This window comes from Amblyomma mixtum, chromosome 1, assembly GCF_055824585.1.
Source record: "Amblyomma mixtum isolate Tamu chromosome 1, ASM5582458v1, whole genome shotgun sequence".
Lineage (NCBI taxonomy): Eukaryota > Metazoa > Arthropoda > Arachnida > Ixodida > Ixodidae > Amblyomma > Amblyomma mixtum.
In genome coordinates this window covers 147,780,764-147,801,356 of record NC_143012.1, presented here as the reverse complement: position 1 = coordinate 147,801,356, position 20,593 = coordinate 147,780,764, and the positions used below count along the sequence as shown (strand labels likewise).

At 46.4% G+C, this 20,593-nt stretch overlaps 1 protein-coding gene across 2 annotated transcripts in view; it reads left to right on the top strand.

The window, feature by feature from the left end:
* Positions 1 to 20,593, top strand: part of Sh (Potassium voltage-gated channel protein Shaker) — a 354,522-nt gene that overhangs the window by 87,216 nt on the left and 246,713 nt on the right. The window lies entirely within an intron of this gene.

The window sequence follows — 20,593 nt, the reverse complement described above, 5'->3', positions numbered from 1 at the left end:
TGTCCGTGTCCGAGGGTGGCCCATTATTCCATTGCACGGCACTCAAGGCGTACGTCTTGTCCGCATCTGGGGTTCCCTTGCTGCCTTGATATGCACTCTGCGCTTTGGGCTGGCAGCTTCCTTCCCAGCGAAATATTCTCCTTAGGCTGAATGGGAAACTGCGTTCCTTTTGCAGTGTTGGATGATCGCATGAAAGAAACAGGATGGAGCGCCGAACTTCAACCGAGTTTTATTTCAGAGACACGTCGCATTTATACATTCGTCGTAATCTCACCTGGAAACTAACAAACGACCATCACAAAAACACTGCCATGCCGGCTTGTGTGGCACAGATTCCCATCTGGATACCAGAACTCTTTTTTTAGTAAGCGAGACTAATGTTTTTTTGACTCACGACTCAAACTTTTCCTCTTAGGACCGAACGAAACGAAGGATAGCTTACAGCAGTGTTTTTCATTGAAGTTTTTCTTTATACAGTATCCTTCGAAAATTTGTCGGCTAGTTTCGCATGCCAACTTTTTCAAAATTCTAGTTTCGTGTAACCGAGGAGTACAATCATGGCAGAGGCGGCAATGGTCGCCCTGTTATCCTTGTATAATCTTGTGAGTGCGTACCCCTGCCTTCTTTTGCTCCCGAACTTCTTGTCAAAGTAAAAAGTGTGCAGTTTAGTTGTCTCGCAAAACAAAGCGGTTACTTAAGATTAAACAACGCGAAAGACTGCCTGTCCTGTGTTTCCTCTGCCTCCTGTCTTCGTGTTTCGTGCTGTTTAATCGTACGAAATGTTTCACCAACTTCGCCGTTTTGCCATATTGTTAAAGTTGTTAGCTAAGCTCAGTGGCGTCCACTTCTTGTCCTTGTTCGTCGTCCGCCAGCCTTGCTTTTCTCTGAATTAAGTGTTACGTCATCGTAGTGTGCGGGCAAATATGGCCGGTGATGAAGAGCCTGTGTTTGAATTTTTTTTTTTTGCATTTCTTATCTGATAACACCTTCGTATTTACTGAAAGCAGCGTCTTTGTGATTAGAACAGTGTAAACTATGAGCCAAAAAACAAAAGACAATTTCTCCTCAAGGTCCTTTAATATACACACGCATGGGCATCTCCTGACAAAAACCTTCTAAACGGAGACGCTGACACAAAGGATACGAATGTGAGAAGCGCGCGTCGTGCCAGCATCCCTCAGCAGTTGATGAGGTTGCGTTATGGAAGTGAAACTGCGGGGAATTTCTAATTCTGACCCAAGTGCCGAAGGAAAGCTTCATCCAGAAAACTGAGAGACAGTTCTACTGCGGCGGACAAAGGTTTCATCCCTTGGTTGTTTGCTTGCGTCCCGGACGCCAGCTGGAACGTTGCTATAACGGGGTGTCGTAAGTAGTCAAATAACTTACAGCGGTGGGGCTTTCACGAGCAAAGAACTTTTCTTTGGACCCCTTTGTCAGCGGTGGGTATGGCTTCTTTCTTGATCCCCAAGGTATTCCTTTTTGTATGTTATACATTCTTCTGGTAAGGGACTGCGGCATTTTGTCGCGTCCGCTTTGTGCTTGCCCGCCATTCCGAATGAGCTCCTTTGGAACTCATAAAAGTATACCTGTAACAGCTTTATCTTGCCGGTGCTCAACTATGGGGCAGGAACGTGGAGGCTAACGATTAGGGGTCAGCTTAAGTTAAGGACAATGCAGCGAGCTGCGTAAAGCAACATGATAGGTGTAACGCTAAGCGACCGGAAGCGGAGGGGTGGGTGACGGGACAAACGTGGGTTAACGATATACTAGTCGAAATCAAGAGGAAGAAATGGGCTTGGGCAGGGCATGTAATGCGAAGGCAAGATAACCGCTGGCCCTTAAGGGTAACGGAGTGGATTCCAAGAGAAGGCAAGCGTATAGCAGAGGGCCAGGGGGCGGCAGAAAGTTGGGTGGGCGGATGAGATTTAGAAGTTTGCGGGGACAAGGTGGGCGCAGCTGGCAAAGGACAGGGTTAATTGGAGTGGCATGGGAGAGGCCTTTGCCCTGGGGTAGGCGTAGTCAGGCTACTGCAGATAACGATGAGATGCCAGGAATTCAGTGCACCTGCAGCTTGGCCCTCAAGCCGGCTCTAGGTGGCCACCCGCGCTCTCTTTTTCCTTAGCGATCTCACCTGGTGGAAATATATATATATATATATATATATATATATATATATATATATATATATATATATATATATATATATATATATATATATATATATATATATATATATATATATATATAGAAGACGTCCGTCTAGGAAAAGTCACTACGCCGCTAATTTCTAGCTATGTCCCGTTATCGTACTGCATTCCTGAAATTGTAGCCTTTTTAGTGTATCACGGATCAGGGGAGTGTGCTCGGCCTCCTGGATAGTTCGGCCCCAACAGCGTTTTATGTGACGCTTCACGGCACTGACGACGCGTAAAGAAACACCCTCCCGCAGTCACGCGACCGTCCACTACACGTGCCTAGCGCTAACTAAATCCTGTTACGCTGAGGGCGCTCTCACATTAGCACGTGATCGCCCCCACCTGGCCTGCACTCCCAGCCTTGCTCTTCGTGCAGCGTACCTTTGTCACCATCAGTAGTGATGCGCAGTCGAAATACACCGCCAAACTATTATAGTCACCTCTCAGGCGCTCTATGTAGCCGGGAGGCGGGAGCATGCAATCATGCGGCGCGTTGAACTCACCGAGCACGTGCTAGGGGTTCTGACCCCAAACGCGCTGCCATAAAACATCCGCAAGTCTGTGCCCAATAATTTCATGGGCATAAATTCACGATGTTTACGCCATTATTCATTATGCGTAGCACCTCGAGGTAGCAGTATCGCCATTTCCGCACTGGACCACTCTGTGAAGAAAAGATTAATGGGCAAAAGGGGCAGGGATTAAAAAAAAATGTAACTTCAACGATGTGCTAGCACCCGCGGAATTCCACAATTCAGGGAGCATGTTTTTCTTTCTCTCTCTCTTTCCGGCAATAGATGTTCTCCGGGTGAATAAGCTTCGTAGTTTCTGATAACTTCTTGCTGGACGAGTTACTTCTTGGTTTTTCTTGGGGTAAAACACAGCGCACTCCTAAGACAAGGCCGAAGAAAGACGAGACCATACAGCGCTGTATCGTCTTGTCTTTCTTCGTCCTTACCTTGGGAGTGCGCTGTGTTTTTCCCCAAGATGAACTACCAACTAGCCCGCTCTTCCACCCTTGCAAGTTACTTCTTGGTTTCAAGTTACAAGTTTGCATACGTCCCGTCAGCGTCGTCTCCTGTGTCTGACTTTTGCGTTAGAGCAATTTGTTGTCAATTTGAAACACGCTGTGTGCTCGTTGCCCACTAGTTTTACACATGTCCTGTGGGAGCTGCAAAAGCCTTTATGGATCTCCGTGCCTTTATGGCTCCACGACCGTGGGCTGCTCGACTGACTTTCTTCTTTCTTCTTTTCGTTTACCGCAGCTAGTTATTCACTGTGCTATAGAAGACAGCCTTTCGCTAAGGATCGCCCTTGAAGGCGCTTAACACACACGCTCCCACGCGAACTGCTACCTTCTCGGCTCCGTGTCACCCGTCGTACTCCCCAGGTCTCTCGCATCGAGCAGATACGCTCTTTTCCGTATTTTCGCTTTTCTCTCCTCGTTCGACGTTTCGTTCGTCGGTACTTTACCAATTTGCGTTCCTCTCTTATTCTCGAGTTTGTCCCAAATTACCTCTCTCGATCGAGTCGTACGCCCACCGACAGTGGGCCTTCGGTGCTCGAGTTCTTTCTAAGCGTTTCTTTTGGGGCGCTTTCGCTTTTGCCTGTTAGTGCTTGACTGCCGTGCCCCTGTCGTTAGCGCAAGTCCCCGCTCTCCATTTTCACATTCTTAAGATGCTTAGTGGTCTTTTTTTTTCTTTGAAAGAATAAAACGCGTTTTTTATTCTCTCTGTCGCCTCCTCTATCCGGCCCTATTCTCAGAGGCTTTCGCTTCATCCACAAGTTCCCCCACCTTCTTTCCCTATTTCTCATCCCTCTCTCCCCGCGGCTGCCTTGTTTACAGACCTTATGAATTTTTTAACCCGGCAGCCCTGATTTTCGCTGCTTTGGTGGCTGGGGAAATCGCTGTCCCGAAATCTTCGCAACCCTAGCTCTTGTGTTCCATTTTGCCTTTTCTTCCTGTTCTTTTCCCGTTAATTTAAAGCAGCATGGAATCGCTTGTAGCGCACTCTACGGCAACTGCAGCCACAGAAGATCGCTCTTGTCGCTCAGGTTCGCGCCGGGTCCTTTAGGGAAAGCTATCGGTGCAAAGGAGGCCGGTCGCTCGCTCCAGGAAACAAATGCCCAGAAAGCCGTGTTTGCTTTCGCTTACTCGTACCCTCCTCCTCTCTTCAGGCAAACAGTGCTGCGGGGGTTTTATGGTTGCTTTAGGCTTTAACCTATCGTGTAGATTTGTGTGTTTACTCGCAAAAGTCGTTTGTCTCTGCTTTTTCGTTATTTTCATTATGTATGGAAGAGTAAGAAGAAAAGCTCTTTGTAGTTCCTTAAGTATAAAGAGAAGCTCTTTATAGTTGCTTAAGTATAAAGAGAAGTTCTTTGTAGCTGCTTAAGTATAAAGCTAGACGAGAGCAAAGGAAGCTCGGTATCCAAATCGCACGTAAAGAATGTGGTGAAGGACTGCTTTATCTGTTTTTACTTTCAATGTCGACAATGAAGGCCATCCTGTGTGATCATGATCCGCTCTTTCTGAGCCTCATTCCGTCTACTACACTTTTGGAGAAGCAATAGTTACAGCATGCAGTTTTTGTTTTGCTTAATTTCTTAGTTTAATGCGGATATATGTTGTCTCCTTTGCTTGTTTTGTGACTTCTCTGCACCTCTGATATAATTTTTACTCCCGCATTCAACTTTCAACCGTTGATTTGTGATTGTGCATGCTCCTTACAGATTCCAGGCGTATTCCTTGCTACACCGTACTACGTCGCTTTTCACTTTTCTTTTATTTCTTGCTTAGACGTTTGACTAAGAAGGGGCTGAGGCTAAAGACTCAATGTTGCCTGACAGGGCCTCAGCCCCCTACTACATGACAAACAAACGTGCAAATTTCAAAAGTCCGGCGGGCCGGTACAAAACAATATCGTTGATAAGGACATAAAACGAAATCGAAGAAAAGTAGGCACAAAAGTAAGCATTATACAGAGAAAAAATACGTGCACACTCAGAAAACATATCGAAGCGCTTGACGAGAAATCGTAAATGTACGATGAGTATATTCTGACGATGAGTAAGAACAGAGACCAAGACTTATACATGAAACACTACATCAAAAAAATGAAGTTCTACTTAAAGCTTATTCTAGCCTACTGAAAAGTTAGTCGTGAAGCACTAACAAATAGACTCCGCATGAACCAGCCTTTTAACTTCAACTGCTGCGATAATCGATCTGCATCAACCATGTCACTGACAACAGTTCTTTTTTTTTTTTTTGTTCCGAGCACTACTCCCTACTTCTGACAAACACGTAGCCAAGAAAGAAACTGCTCAACGTTTTCGAGCTGTCATGAGCTCGCTCAACACCTGGAATTGCCTTCTCAATGACTCACAGCCTAGCAAAGGAACCTACTGCACGGCTTGTATACGGAGCCAGCCGCGGCGCTGACGTGCGATCACTACGCGATAGCTGGTTCGGACCGCTGCGCGCTTGTTCGTTCCCTTGTTTAGGTTAAGTGGTTTCGCTTCATTTAAATGCCTACAACTCCGGTGAATGCAAGCTGACGCATGGGGCCAAAATGCTGTACACGAACAGCGGCGATGTGCCAAAAAGTGGACCACTTGTAAACGATGCACTCTTTTCTGTTACTTATTTGAAAACAAACTCATACATGAATGAATGAATGAATGAATGAATGAATGAATGAATGAATGAATGAATGAATGAATGAATGAATGAATGAATGAATGAATGAATCTAGTGCTAACCTGCATCGCATGAGTTTCCGTTTTTTCTCCTCCTTGCTGCCGAATTCTGCGAAAGCCTGGAAGGCAGTACAGGTCACCCGGGGCATACGTTTCATCGTCTTGTCACGGGTCGCCAACATCGTGGCCGGCAACTGAAAGTTAGGCGGTGTAGGACCGAGGCTAAATAAAAGGGCGCTCTGAGTGGCCCAGTGACTTTGTAATCGGTGGAAAAATTGTGAGCTTTTGAAATGCCGTAGCCTTTCTTCACCGTTTACGAAGAAGGCTAGGGGCCATCAGACTAAGCGAAAGAAAGATTCATGGCAGAGCTTTAAGATAAGACATTCGATGAAAACTTTGTGGCTCTCACTAGCCTGAACAAGAATCCCTAGCCTGAACAAATATACTTAAGCGATATCGCCTCGTGGAAGTCAGGCACTCCAACAAAACAATGCCTGTTTCTCTTGAACCAAGCTCACGTTTCAAGTATGCTTCTGAAAGCACTGCTATGTTAAAATTTGTGTCTGTATGCTCCCACCTGCTTGGTCCTCCGAGAATGCACTATCTCCCAAAAAAATAAGCAGACGCTTGATAAGATATCTTATATGGTAGCAGAGCACCCGCCTTGCCGTGCTTCTGCCCTTCTTCATTTTTGCACGGGCCGAGTCTTCCTCGTAAGCCGCGTAGCATTTCATTCATGAGTCTAAGGGTTTGAGTTGGATTGAAGAAGCGTCCGATAAAAGGCCAGTTGATACGGCTCGATACAGTGATACAGTTATGCTGACCGCACATACTGTCACTGACTGCTCGGGACTTCGTTTTACTTAGAACCGTCACGCGGTTGGCGAATCCTCCGGGATTCAGAACCAGTCGATATTTTCCAGCACTGGCTGGCTGAAGGTGAGCAGAAACTGATGTCATGCTTTTCTTTTGCTGGTTCACGGGCGCCGTTAGTCCTCAGTGAGTGACTGGAGGCGATATCTCGCTGGAGCTCCCTTGCTGCGTTCCCTCGGTCGCAGACGAGAGGTGTGCGTATTACTACAGACCACTTGGAGCGGAGCATTGATCAAAGCGGAGCTCCTGTCGGAGACATCTTCCTGCAAGCAATAATAAACGCGGCCGTAGCCACCCCATCGCGACGAGAGAAGGAGTCGGAGAGGATGGCAGATGTGGCTGTCGCAGAGAGGAGAGCAGCCCGTAATAAGTGTGACGCTACGCGAGCGTCATGGTTAGAGAAGCAGGGACTGTGTTCCTGCCTTACGTGTCGCCCACTGTCGCGTGTTCTCCGACGTTTTGATTACTAGTAAGAACAACGCTCTTGCCGGCTCAGATATAGAAACGAGCCTGTCTCAACGACTTCAGAGTCAGGCGCGTGATTGCGAAATCTTTCAACCGACAGCAGCTCCGAATCCCGAATATGTTTATGATGGCGAGACTGGTCTGATAAAGGGCGGAGTCAACATATTTTCGCCTCTCTGTACCACCTTACTAATCGTGTCATTGCCGTAATGCACTTTCGAGTGTTCCTGAGAGCTGGCAGCCTCCCTGCAAACGTCTTTCATCCAATTTCAGGAAACAGTTGAGCGCCATGGTCAACACGACAGTTTGATTTTAGCTTGTGGAGCATCTCTTCCTGTCGCGGAGAAGTATCCTTGTGAGCTATATTCTTTGATCCTTCTTGTAGTAAGGGTGGGCGCTAAGCTCACACTGAAAAAAACAAGGACTGAAAATGGCGAGAAGTTGGTGCTTTTGTTGGAAGAATCGGTTGGCTACAACCATTGGTCATTTTCAGGATAAAATGCAGAGAGTTTAACTGGTAATCTCCTAGAAAGCTGTCCTTCAGGGTTGCAACAATTCCTTCACAGAAGCGCCATTCTAAGAACAGAACACGTGAAGCGTGGTTTGGTGGCAGTTTTAAAGTTATTTAGTTCTTAATAGCGCTGGTCACGCACATCACTTTGCGGCACGGCGTCTACGATTGTGCTGGACTCTTTAGCATATTCTTAGAAGCGTATAGCCCCGTTGTCCCGAAATCAATGATGACGTCTACATTTTTAATTGTTGCAGGACACAATAAAAACGCCATTGATAGAAGAATCGCTTTTCCGAAAGCAGAAATGAAGAGAGACGTCGCGAAGTTGTACGCTGAACCTAAGAGGCGCTAGTTGGCGCAGCCTTTTCTTTATTGTTGCGAAAGCAACACTACGCGAGTCGCCGAGCCATTTCGCGGAGCTGACGAAAGGCCATACTGCGCATGCGCGAGGAGCAGTGACGTCACACGGCGCACAGCTGGCGCGCCGTTGCTGCGCGGGTGACTCAGAGGTGCCGCCGCCGCGCTCGCCAGTTGCGCATGCGCAGTAGCGGCGCATAGCTAGCGTGCCGGGGCCGCTGCCGCGCGCTCCCCATCGCCTCTCTCTCTCTCTCTCTCCTCGTTGCTTTCGCAATCCTCCAGGTTTAACCAGAGCTAAACCGCTGCCAATTTTTCTCTGACTCGACAGAATATTTTGCTAAAGGACACTGTAGCTGAGTCTTTGTTGAGGAAACAGGCGAATAAAATGCCCATCAACCGCAAAGATGCAGACATTTCTTCAACCATGAGTGTATCCGAGGGAACAGTAAGTGTGTGGCGGAACACAGGCGGTTTTCGTTAGACCTTTGAAAGAAAGAGTAATCAGCCTTCCAGCGTGGTCAACACGTTCAGCGAACATCAGTGCTGTTTCGAATTGTAGGTTAACCAGCGTATCCTGCGCAACCCTGCAGGAGATGCAAATCTCTTGCCTAGTGATAATCCACGCTTGCTTGCATAAGTTGGAGCAAGTTTTGTTCTCTTTTAATACAAAATGTCCTTTTATTTTGAGTAATGCGGGAAAATCGAGGCAAAGTTTTGCAAATTAACACGCCGTGTTGATCTGCTTTGCGCACTGAGACACTACGCAAAATTTTTTCCACCACAAACAATAATCAAGGCTGAAAATCAGCACGTTATTTTTCGAGATGAGGCGCTCTGCTGTCATCGTTTCACTGCTATTTCCATGTCCCGTCCATTAGAGATATTTGCATACAATGTTTTAGCGAATATTAAACGGGACCACCGTGCAGAAACAGAGCAAACACAAGTATGCTCGTTCTTGCTCGATTTGTTTATGACTCTCCGACTTGTCCCAATTACCGGAAACAAGTTCTCCAGACTGCTTTCTTTCTTTGCCAACGTCAGTGACAACTGTTGTTTGTCTTTTGAAAGAATCCAACGCGCACAACACTGCTGAGATAATTCGCAATGCATACTACAGCGATCTAACAATACCGCACACGTGTATTAACAAAACAACGTCACAGATCCTGTTTCTTAATTTTACTTCTTAAAGAACTGTTATTGACAGTCGCCTGCCTTTCGCTTTTGAATAACTTTTTGAATCGCGCTCTTCAGTCGCTTCCTTTCTCCCAGACGATGCTTCCTCTGCGCAGGCTGCTTCGTCGAAGGACATTGTAATGAATGCCGTGCACTTCGCGGCCGACCTTTCTGCGGAATCCGTTAATAGGGTGTGCTGTATTGGCGAATGTCTGCGTTCGGTGTCGATTAGCGTTTTGGCCCTTTACTCGTGATGAGCCACAGTTCATAGCTCATACCACATTCGAAGGACAAAACTATGGCCTGTAGTTCCCATTGCAGTTTCGCTAATTAGGCAGATGTGCATTGCCACAGAGCGACATCAGCCGCACTGAATCAGTGTAAAGTGGTCTTGTCCAGTCATTTAGGCTTAGCAGCGGCACTGTTTTGGGCTTCAAGCAGGGCAGCCTTCTGTTGTCCCAGCGGATCGAACCAGTTCGCTGACCCGCCACGAGTTATATCCATCCGCGTGTACAGGCGAATCTTCTTCATAAACCCTGCCTGTCACGAAGCGGACATGAGTGCTTGTATGTAGGCGACAAGGGCTACGTTTAGTTTTCTTTCGTCCTCTAAGAAAGGAAGAACAGCTATCGCCTCTAGAATTGTTCACCCACGAGCACACCCGGCGCTCCTTTTCCTCTGTTTGTGTTGTCGAAGAGAAATTTGGCGGTTACTTACGCCTGTAACTTGGCTGCTCAGCACCGTCGCAAGTATATCCAGGGCGTGCTTCCTACTGCGCTAGTGCATACAGCGTTTCCCACAGCTCCGTGCAGTCGTGCGACGCATGCCGTATACTTCTCGCCTCCGCCTTCGTTTACTTTTGTTCGGCTCGAGGCGGTGCGCTAAATGCGCGCTTTCGCGGATTGGCCCCGCGCACTGGCGAAGCCGCGAAAAGGGCACACAGCTTCGCCACAGTGCTTTGGAAGCCCCCGCGTTCATTTATCTCCGTTTGCGAAAGGGCATGGGGGGGGGGGGGGGGGGGGGGGCAGTGCGCCATCGGACGGGGGGGTGGTAATATCGCGGAGCACGCTTTTTCCGCCGGCTGAAATATCGCGCCAGGTGGCGAGCCCAGCATTGGGCGTGACGATATTCTCGAGCGCCATCTATCAACGGCGCGTGCCAAGACGTGGAGGAGTGGGAAGGCGCGTTAGTTCCGCCGGAAGTGTCGCCACCGTGATGCGTATCCTTTCGCCTTCGGCCTTTTTGTTGTGTTGTTGCTAAATTATGATCTCTCCGTCTTTATATCATTCTTGATCTTTGCCTCATCCTTTTCTTTGTGTGTACCATATGTGGCCATTTGTCTCAGCCCCGAAAGTTCAGCTTCTGCGTTTTCCCTACACCAACGCTCTTTTTATGCAGCCCGCATGCAGAATTATTGGTCGCCAAATACGGCATTTGCAATAGACGCTCCTAAAGCAGCCTGCTGACTAATAAAAAATTGCTGTCTTGTTCCACGTGCGAGGACGCGCTCTTGTAGACTACGGTGCCCCGGATACTTGGTTTTGCCAAGACCTACAGCTAAAAAAAAAAGAAGACTAGAAAGTGCCTCTGTATCCTCATTAAAACAGTATATATGAGAATAACGCTTAAAAGGAATCCTCTTCTCATCCAGTATGCTACTTCCGATAGTGCACTCTCAGAGGTAACATGCTACAAATATCTCGGCCTATGGATTTCCAATAATCTTTCCTGGAACAAACATATTGATACCGTCTCGGCAAATGCTGTGCGCAAAATATTCTTCTTGAGGCGTGCACTACGGTTCGCTACTCCTGAAACACGTTTCCTTGTGTATAACACTATTGTGCGGCCAATCTCAGAATATGCCGTAATGATCTGGGACCCATATACCAAAATTAACATTAACAAATTAGAAAGGATTCAAAAGAAAGCAGTAATATTTATTTAAAATTCCTATGGCCGCACCTCTATCACTAATCTTATTAAAAAGAGTGGCTTACCATCCGTTACTGATAGAAACCGTATCTGTCGTTTGAAATTCTTTTTCCAGTTAATTCATGGGCAATACAACATTGACATCTCAAAAATTGTTAGATACTCTAGTGGTTATGCAACGCGCCTGAGACACGCTCTTTCCGTAAAACCTTTATCCACGAGAACGAACTGCTACAAATATTCCTATTTTCCTAGAACAATTACCGAATGGTACAACCTTGCTGATCATATAGTCGAAGAGAATAATTTGTCCCATTTTGAGGCGTTTCTGCAACAAGTGACGAAATTTTGAATGTTCGGTTGATGAGTAATTTGTTGAGATTTACTTAATTATAACCTGTTATATGCTTGGCTCTATGACTGCAGTATATATATTCTGAGGTTGTGAAACGATACAGTACAGTGTGATGTAGTAATTTCGCTGCTGGTGACGCCTTGTCTGCTGTATTTTATTTATTTTTTTTTGTGCTTTGGTGTTACACAAATTATGTACCCACCTGCGATGGTCTTGTTTTTCAAGACCGCAGTATTTATAAATAAAAATAGAAAAGAGAGAAAGAAGGAATAAAAATACTGCTGGCGCTTTAGCGGTGCTAAAGAACGAAATATAAACAATCAAGGGAAGCTTATTTTTACAAGGCTGACTATCACGCGATCTTGCTTCCTTCTTGCCCGATTTTTAATACCGGTAGCAGTCACCAATTGGACTCTGAAAGCACTTGGATGCTCTTTAAGAACAAATTCGAATCACTTGTTGATATCCGTGAAGTGTCAAGAGCGCTGCCTTGCTAGCAACGAAACGATAAACCTTGGTACAATCGGGAAGTCCATGCACTGGTCAACAGGTGGCACCGTCTTCTCTGCTCATACTCAAATAGCGGTTGCTCACCTATGTTTCAAGCAGTTGAGATTCTCTCATGTCATTCAAAAATTAATGTACAGACTGAAAAAGATAAATTTTTCGCTTTTTTGTGTAACAAAAATTCATCATGATTGTAATGAGCTATGGAAATTTAGCAGGTTGGCATTTCACACCTGTCATTTGACGGAGTTGACATCACTGATGGTTACGACAAGGCTTGTTGTTTTAGCCGCTATTTTCGACCTTTTTTTGCGCTCCCTTATTCCCATAAATTCCTGAAACCACTCATGTCCTTTCTGTGCCTATTCCACCAATCATTGTGACATATAACAGCATTTTGAAACAACTGCAAACGCTTTTTTGTTCAACCTTCTAATAGTGCTGATTATATCCCATCTTATGTTTTGAAAGCATGTGCTGAGGTGCCAGCTCATTATTTGGTTATACTGTATACAAAATTGTTAGACTCGGGTTTTCTTCCTATAAAAGGCAAAATAGCTAACATAGTCCCAGTCTGTAAATATGATTCCAAAGCTGAAGTCTCAGATTGCTGTCTAATTTCCCTTACAAGTGTAAAATGCTAAGTACTCGAACATATATAGTGCCGTTATAAACTATTTGGAAAATAGTAACTACGCTGCAAGTGTACAACATGGTTACAGGTCTGGTCTTTGATGTCATCATCATCGTCACCAGCGTGAATTACTGTTTCCTAGCTTGCGGAACAAGGTATTCGTGATCTATAAAATTATTTCTATCTGCGGGCTCTACTAATAACTCCCCTCTGCTATTCCTAGAACCTATGCCATCATAGTGATCTACCGTCAGGTTTCCGGCCTGCTTCCTGCCTACCTTCGCATTGAAGTCGCCCATCAGTACAGTGTACTATGATTTCACTTTGGTCATTGCCGATTCCACATCTTCATAGAAGCGTTCGGCGATCTGGTCATCATGGCTGGATGTAGGCGCGTAGGCGTTCATGTACCACGCAGTTACTAGAATTCAGTGATGAGCTCTTTTCTTGTTCCGAATGTGGAAATCATGTACACTGCATATTTTTGTATTTTAAAAAAGCCTTAGATTGCGTGCCAGATGTTCTTTATTACATAAACTAGCTTCATTTAGGGTACATCCCGCTGTGATTAGATAGATACATGACTGTCTGTCTATTAAATCTCAGTACGTCCTAATTAATGGTACTACCTCCCGCTCTGAAGATGTTACATCCGGTGCCCCTCACGGTTCTTTTTTGTCACTGTTATTTTTCTTAATATATATTAATGATATTGTTTAGAAAATTTAGTGCAAAATCCGCTTGTACGCAGACGACTGCGTCGTGTACACCCCGGCGACGCAATCTAGACAGCATCCAACAATACTGCATCACATGGAAAGTGACGCTAAGTTTAAATAAATGCAAACATCTATCTTTTACTCAAAACGAAACGCAATAAACACTGTGTATTGTTTAAATTCTGCTCCCCTGAAAAAAGTTTCTGAATTTAAGTACCTGGGTGTGAATTTCAGAAAGGACTCTTCATGGAGAACTCAGGTTGAATATGTAACTAGCAAAGCATCCAGGATGTTGAATTTATTGCTTCGAAATTTTCAAAAAGCCCCATCAAATGCTAAAAAACTCGTGTACTTCACATACATTACACCCATTCTTGAATATGACAGCGCGGTGTGGGATCCGCGTATGGCTACATTATCAGATCTTTTAGAATGCGCACAAAACCGTGCAGCCCGTTTTGTCGCCAATGACCACAATTTTCAACACAGCGCTTCAACAATGGAGGAATCATTTGGTTGGGAATATTTTAGTACTAGGCGCCTGCGCAATATATTGAAAATGTTGTACCGCACCTATTTCGAGAAAACCGGGACTGATACCAGATACCAGACTGATACCAGAAGTCAGATGTCTAAATAAACCTTGTCAAACTCCTTCTATCCGCATGTCATATCTATATGGAACAAACAGCCTAAAACCTTGTTGACTGCACATCTGCGGAAGCGTTTCATGCATTTATTCATAATTCGATTTTATCCGAAGGCTGCGTAGTTCAACGTACAGCCTTCCTGATATTTAACAACATAGCGCGAGCGTCGACCAAATTGGTGGCCAGCGCCTTACAACGGCGATAAGCGTGCAACAAAGCGAGAGTTCGCGCACGCGCACGAAGGGAGAGCGTCGTCTGCTACGCTGTTCCGATCGTGAGGACAGACGCCCTGCCAGAATATCTGTTCGCAAAAACCGGCGGGCAGTAGGGCACATGTGCATGACTAAGATGTGACACTGAGACGTGCTTTCCCACTTTTTCTTCCCTATTACGGGAGGCCGCGCTAGTGAGCCAGATTTAAGAAAAAATAACAGGAAGGAGATACAGCAGCACGTGGAAACCATTGCCTGGAATGCGAACATTCTGAGCAACCCTCTGCGAGGTGGGAACACGAAAAAAGGGGCTAATGGTTTCCACGTGCTGCTCTATTTCCTTCCTTTTATTTTTTCTTACCGTAACTCTGCTTCACCAGCGTGGCCTCCCGTAGTAGAAAAAAAAAAGAGGGAAAGCACGCCTCAGTGTCGCAGCTTAGTCATGCACATGTGCCCTACTGCCGGACGGTTTTTTTGCGAACACATATTATGGCAGGGCGTGTGTCTTCGTGATCGGAACAGCGTAGCAGACGACGCTCTCCCTTCGTGCGCGTGCGCCAACTCTCGCCGTGTTGCACCCTTATCGCCGTTGTAAGGCGCTGGCCACCAGTTTGGTCGACGCTCGCGCTATGTTGTTAAAAATCAGGAAGACTCTACGGGAGTGTGTGCGTTTTTAAGGCGAAAGCCTTTATTACCTCATCGTTGTTGACAGAAGGTAGTCACCAGAGGTGTCACGCTGTTCTAGTCAGACCAGAAAAGAAAATCTTTTGTGCGCGATGAGATTCGAACCACCATCCGTCCGTTCCGCAGCCGAGCGTGCTGATGGCTACGCTACTTCCTGCCAACGCATGCGTAGTTCTCCTTGTCTAGGACGCCGGAAAGTGTTTGAAGAAAGGCGTCGAATCAGACGGATGCCTTCCAAACGCCCTGCAGTGTGTCCATCATTTAAGATTCACAAACAATTGTTTACTTAATTGACATCTTAACCACACATCAGAAACACTAGCAGCAACACCGCGCTTAACGCTTTCGCCTCACCGCACTTTAGGTCAACAAAGTGGCCCCCTCAATTTTTTTGTGTCGTGTGTATAGCCGTCCATGTGGTGTCCGAATAGTCCCATCATCTGACTATGGCACTTGCAATGCTTTTTTTTTGTTGTACGTCCCTTTTGCAGTATTGCCTTCGGGCGCTGCAAGAATCCTTGAATAAAGAATAAAGAAAATTTAAACTTCTCTTTTTTCAGGATTGGCAGTGAAATAGTGCTTTCGCACTTAAATTACGTCTGGCTGGGAGAAACAATCACGGCATCACTAAAACTCTGCGCAAAAGACATGCATTATGATAAGATATGCTCTTCGGTTTACCGGCGCTCTTTCAGTAAAGTGGGGCAGATTTATACCATGAGCGGCTACGAACGGAACGAAGTAGAATACTTGTAGAGTAAAACCTAGGATACGAAGGGTATTTTTCAGCAGGTGGTTGTAATTTGTGTTCCCTCATTCCCTTCTGTACCCACCTCAGTTTTTATCCCTCTGGTTACCGATGTCAGTGAGTTCGAAAGCTTGAGGTGTCAAATATTAAAAAAAAACTGAAGCACAGCTTGCGGGAATTTAAGCAGAAATTTAGCGTCATCGGGTCCACAACTCGAATGGGCTGAGGTCTGAAGCCAGAAAAGCCTCTTGCAGCGTAGAGTGGCAAAGCGGTGGTAATGTGGCGAGATCTTTGCGGAACCGCAAGCGACCACACACACACTGAAACTGTAACCAAATGAGTTGTCCCGCAATTATGAAACGATTTCACAGCTGTACCGCCGCGGTAGCTCAGTGGTTACGGCGCTCCGCTGATAACCCGTAAGACGCGGGTTCGATCCCGGCCGCGGCGGTCGAATTTCGATGGAGGCAAAATTCTTGAAGTCCGTGTGCAGTGCGATCTCAGTGCACGTTAAACAGTTCCAGGTGGTCGAAATTTCTGGAGCCCTTCACTACGGCGTCCCTCATAGCCTGAGTCGCTCTGGGACGTTAAACCCCGTAAACCAACCAACCTTCCACAGCTCCTTCGCCTTCTTGCCTCGGCTTACGTTACTTTTAATAAACCTTCATTTTCTGTGCATTAGGGGACTCGCCCACAATCCGGCCCCCAGCGCGACGCCCTTATCGACTTGTGCTGCACGCACTGTGGAGACTTGCTGTCTTGCCTTAACATCCGTCATTTCGGAAGCGCTGGAATTTCACACGGTCATGCGGCGACGTGTTGAAGGTTAGCGCTCGTATATGTCTGCTTCCCTGCGTCCGTCTGAGATTTTAGCGCTTTTGAATTGACATACATGGTCTGTTCTGAAAGTAGTAGGACTCATTTTTTTAAACAAAATTTATTCAAGAGAATAGTACAAACGATTACCATTTTTCAAGGAAGCACCCTTCCGCACCTACACGCTGCTGCCAATGAGTTTTACAGTTTTCGTATGCCTCCAGGAACGCCTGGACCGGAATGCTGTTTAGCTCCCTCGTCACGGCCTGTTGAATCACCTCTACCGATCCGTGATGTTCCCCCTTGAGCCTCGATTGTATTCTCGGGAATAGAAAAAAGTCTGGCGGGGCCAAGTCGAGGCTGTAGGTAGGGGGCCTGAGGCAGCGTTGCCACCATGTGCTGGGCAAAAAATCGGGGTCCTCATTCACATGATGAAGAAGATCCTACCGGTTGGCCTTTTCCTCCTCTGACAACACTCCCGGCACCAACTTCGCGCACGCTTTCCTCATGGATAAATTTTCTGTCACGATCTCAAAAACTTGGGTTTGAGGAATGCTCAAGTCATCAGCAATCATTCTGATACTTATTCTACGATCACTGTTAAGTAAATGTTTCACTCGCTACACATTTTCGTTGGTCTTTCTGGTCGAAGGGCGTCTGGAGCGGTCGCCTTCCTCCACTCATTCCTTACCTTCTCGGAACAGCTTGTGCCACTCAAAAAACACCTGATCTACCAATGGAAGCGTCACCGTAGGCCTCCTTAATCATGTTGTGAGTTTCTTTGCCCGTTTTACCAAGATGTACTCAAAATTTGATCGCGTATCGCTGATCCAGTAAACGCTCGATCATTCTGCGTGACGAGACGTTTCGACTGGGGTTCACAGTCCAAGTGACCTCCTCTCTTCAACGGCCGAGAGCCGACTGCCCATTTTCCCCAGCATTTCCAATATCCCCCTTCAACGATCCTGCACGCGCAGACCACCTCTCGTCCGCCCGTTCGCCCAGGAAAAAACCAGTCCTACTGCTTTCAGAACAGACCCTGTATATACACCAACTAACTCAGTCTACCTACCACCATTGTTAGCATCGATGTTACGCATCGCGTGGTCTATCTGCTGCAGTAAAACGTGTCAGAGTCTCAATCGGTTCTTCGCCGTCAAAGCCTTCACATGCGGGTTAAGTGCTCTATCATAAAGCTTTAGTGCCGAAGTGTGAAAATAAGACAACTCACAGACTCTTGTGGCACTTTGGACTTGTTGGTGCTACATGTCATTGAAATGTATAGCGCACTTCAAGACGACAACAACGAAGTAAGGCAGGAGGCCTGTCTTCCTTCGCTGTTCTCGCCTTGAAGTGTACTACGCATTTTCATTGTATATGCTGTATTATCCGCTATCATGACCGTTTCTTACCCTATTCTTTGCGTTAGCAAACAGAGTGTTTGTAGGGCGGTACTAACTTGTTTCGTGGCCGAATTAACAGGTGACCGTCAAATGTCTCTGCTAACTTCAGCGCTATAACGTCGCTTAACCCCGCCTCACAAAGTTTCTACTAATGAGCCTGTCTTTTAGTCGTAATACTTAAGGCTAATCCTTCTACTGAAGTTCGCGGCATCTTTGAGAGATTGTCGCAGGCCGAACGCTCAAAGCCGGACAGGTACGCCTCGAGCTGACGCTGAAACGGCCGAATGACATCGTCATGGTTCGCAACGTCTCTTGCGTCTGGCGGCTGCTTCGGCTGCGGACGTTTTCACCCTGGCGCCGTTGTCTCTTCTTCCCGGCACCGCGAGCTCCCCCGTCAGGATCCTCTCTCCGTTGGCGCTCTCAACCCGCTTCACCGGCCCCCGACTCCGGACCTTCACTCAGTCATCACAGGCGGCGGCGTTCGCGCAGTTGTACGGGCTCGGGTAGGCAATCGTGTGTGCCGCGGTAGCGAACTAGACGGGCGGCGACCCGCTCACACGCCGCGCACCTTGCTTACGGCAGCCATTGCGGCTCGCGTTCGGTTAATGTTCACCACGCAGACGACACGAAACGTGCCCAACATCCTACTTATAGCTGGGACTGTATAAAAAAATGAAAGACGTTAAGTAGCAGTGCACACCACACGCTTTAAACATGAAAACTGGGCAAAGGACGCGACGCAGAAAAGAAGCACGGGGGATGAGCGCAGACTACTTGATTTATTGCGCCAGCGCCTCCTGTCATCTAACGCACAGTCATCTTGTCGTAAGGGAGTAATTACTCATTGACATCCACCCAAGCGCAGCCATACGGCTACAAAGGAAAGCTATACAGCTGTCTCAGAAACTTCGCAGTTTAAAGAAAAATTCGTCCTGGTCCGAGATTCGAACCCGGGACCACCATTTCATCAGAGCAGTCGCTCTACCAACTGAGCTAACCGGGATGGCAAGCTCATGGTAGGGCAAGAGCGAATTAATCAATAACTCGAAGGGAACCAACACTGTTCCCACTTCGAGTTATTGATCAATTCACTTTCCTTTGTATAGCCATATATATATATATATATATATATATATATATATATTGTATAGATATCAATCAGCTTTCCTTTGTATAGCCACATGGCTGTTCTTGGGTGCATGTCAATGAGTAATCACTCCCTTATTACAAATCTACTCCACCTTGGGGGATTCCCCTAAACATTTGACCAATCATCTTGTTGTCAAGGCAAGAAAATGTAGTTCCTTACTCTGCGAGTAGATGGGAGCCTCAGTTGCACATATGCCAGGGCGAAATCTTGCCATCTGCAGGGCTCCAAAAATTGGGCATTTCTTTCATTCCCTGACACCACCGATAAAAATTATTTGTCCGAAAAGCTGCAAAAAGCTCTGACCAGGTTATAAGTTTTTCCTTCTCCTCGCCGTCGTGCCGGCAGGACTTGTAATGTTGGTGTACGTGCCGCCCAAGTGCTGTGTCCAAGGTGTTGGCATGACCTTGTAGACGTTTGTTAGTGCAGCGGCCAGACTGGCCGGCATTCAGCTTAAGCCACAGCTGGGAGGCATCTCATAGACGACGTTCGTTCTGCGAGGCACGAACTTGTTTCTGTGGCTGGTGCCCCAGCCAACTTCCTTTTTGTGTATCTTTCATGGTTTGTGAGCACGAACGGGACAGCTTGCAGGACGCAGGCCGTGCGAGACCTTGTGAACGTGACATCAAATTTCGCATCAAGCTTTACTACTGCGCAAACAACCACGATCACAGTAAGGAAGGCACGCGCAAACGGACGGAAGCTGCAGTCACAACCCTTTATTGCTACAAGGCATGTTTGAATACCAAAACCGGCTTTGCGCATGCGCGTTGAGACTAAATGACACCACCAACAACAAATTAATCCGAACATAGACAGACACGTGCCAGAGGCAAACTATAGGTACGATACACACGTTGGACCTCGCAGTTTGGCTTTGACTGTTCTATCTGTATTTGTTTATTTGTTGTTTAATTTCACTGCATTTATTTCATCCTTAAAGTCCCGAGGGCATTACATAAGGAGGCGCCTACAAGTAGTTTTGCGTAAATGCACTCATGATGCGAACATAGGCACAATGTACGAAACACTGCAACTGCAAACGCTAAAAAAAAAATAAAGAGGATCAAGTTGTTATAAAATAAGGGAAGCAAAAAAAATACAAAAAAATTCAGGAAGAACAAGCGCAGGCTCTCCGTGAAAGTGCAAAGCAGGTTTCATGTTCAAGCCTGCCTTCTAGCATAGAGTGTTGTGAATGCAGAGTTCTTCAGTGTGTGTGCCTTCCTTTATGTGAACGTGGTTCTTGGTTCTGCAGTTATGTTATGAATCATCAAATCAACTATACCAAAACTTTTCCGCTGTCTTGTGGACGCATGTATGTCGGTCAAACTGGCCGTTGCATGAATGTTCGCTTACAAGAGCACAACTTGTTGGGAAAACCGCCTTCTTCGAATCTTTCCAAGCACTGTATGGAATGTAGGCCTTTACTTGATAAAACAACTGTTTTGTTTAGGCATCCTAATCAACTGACTAAAGAGGTATCAAAAGCATATCACATCTA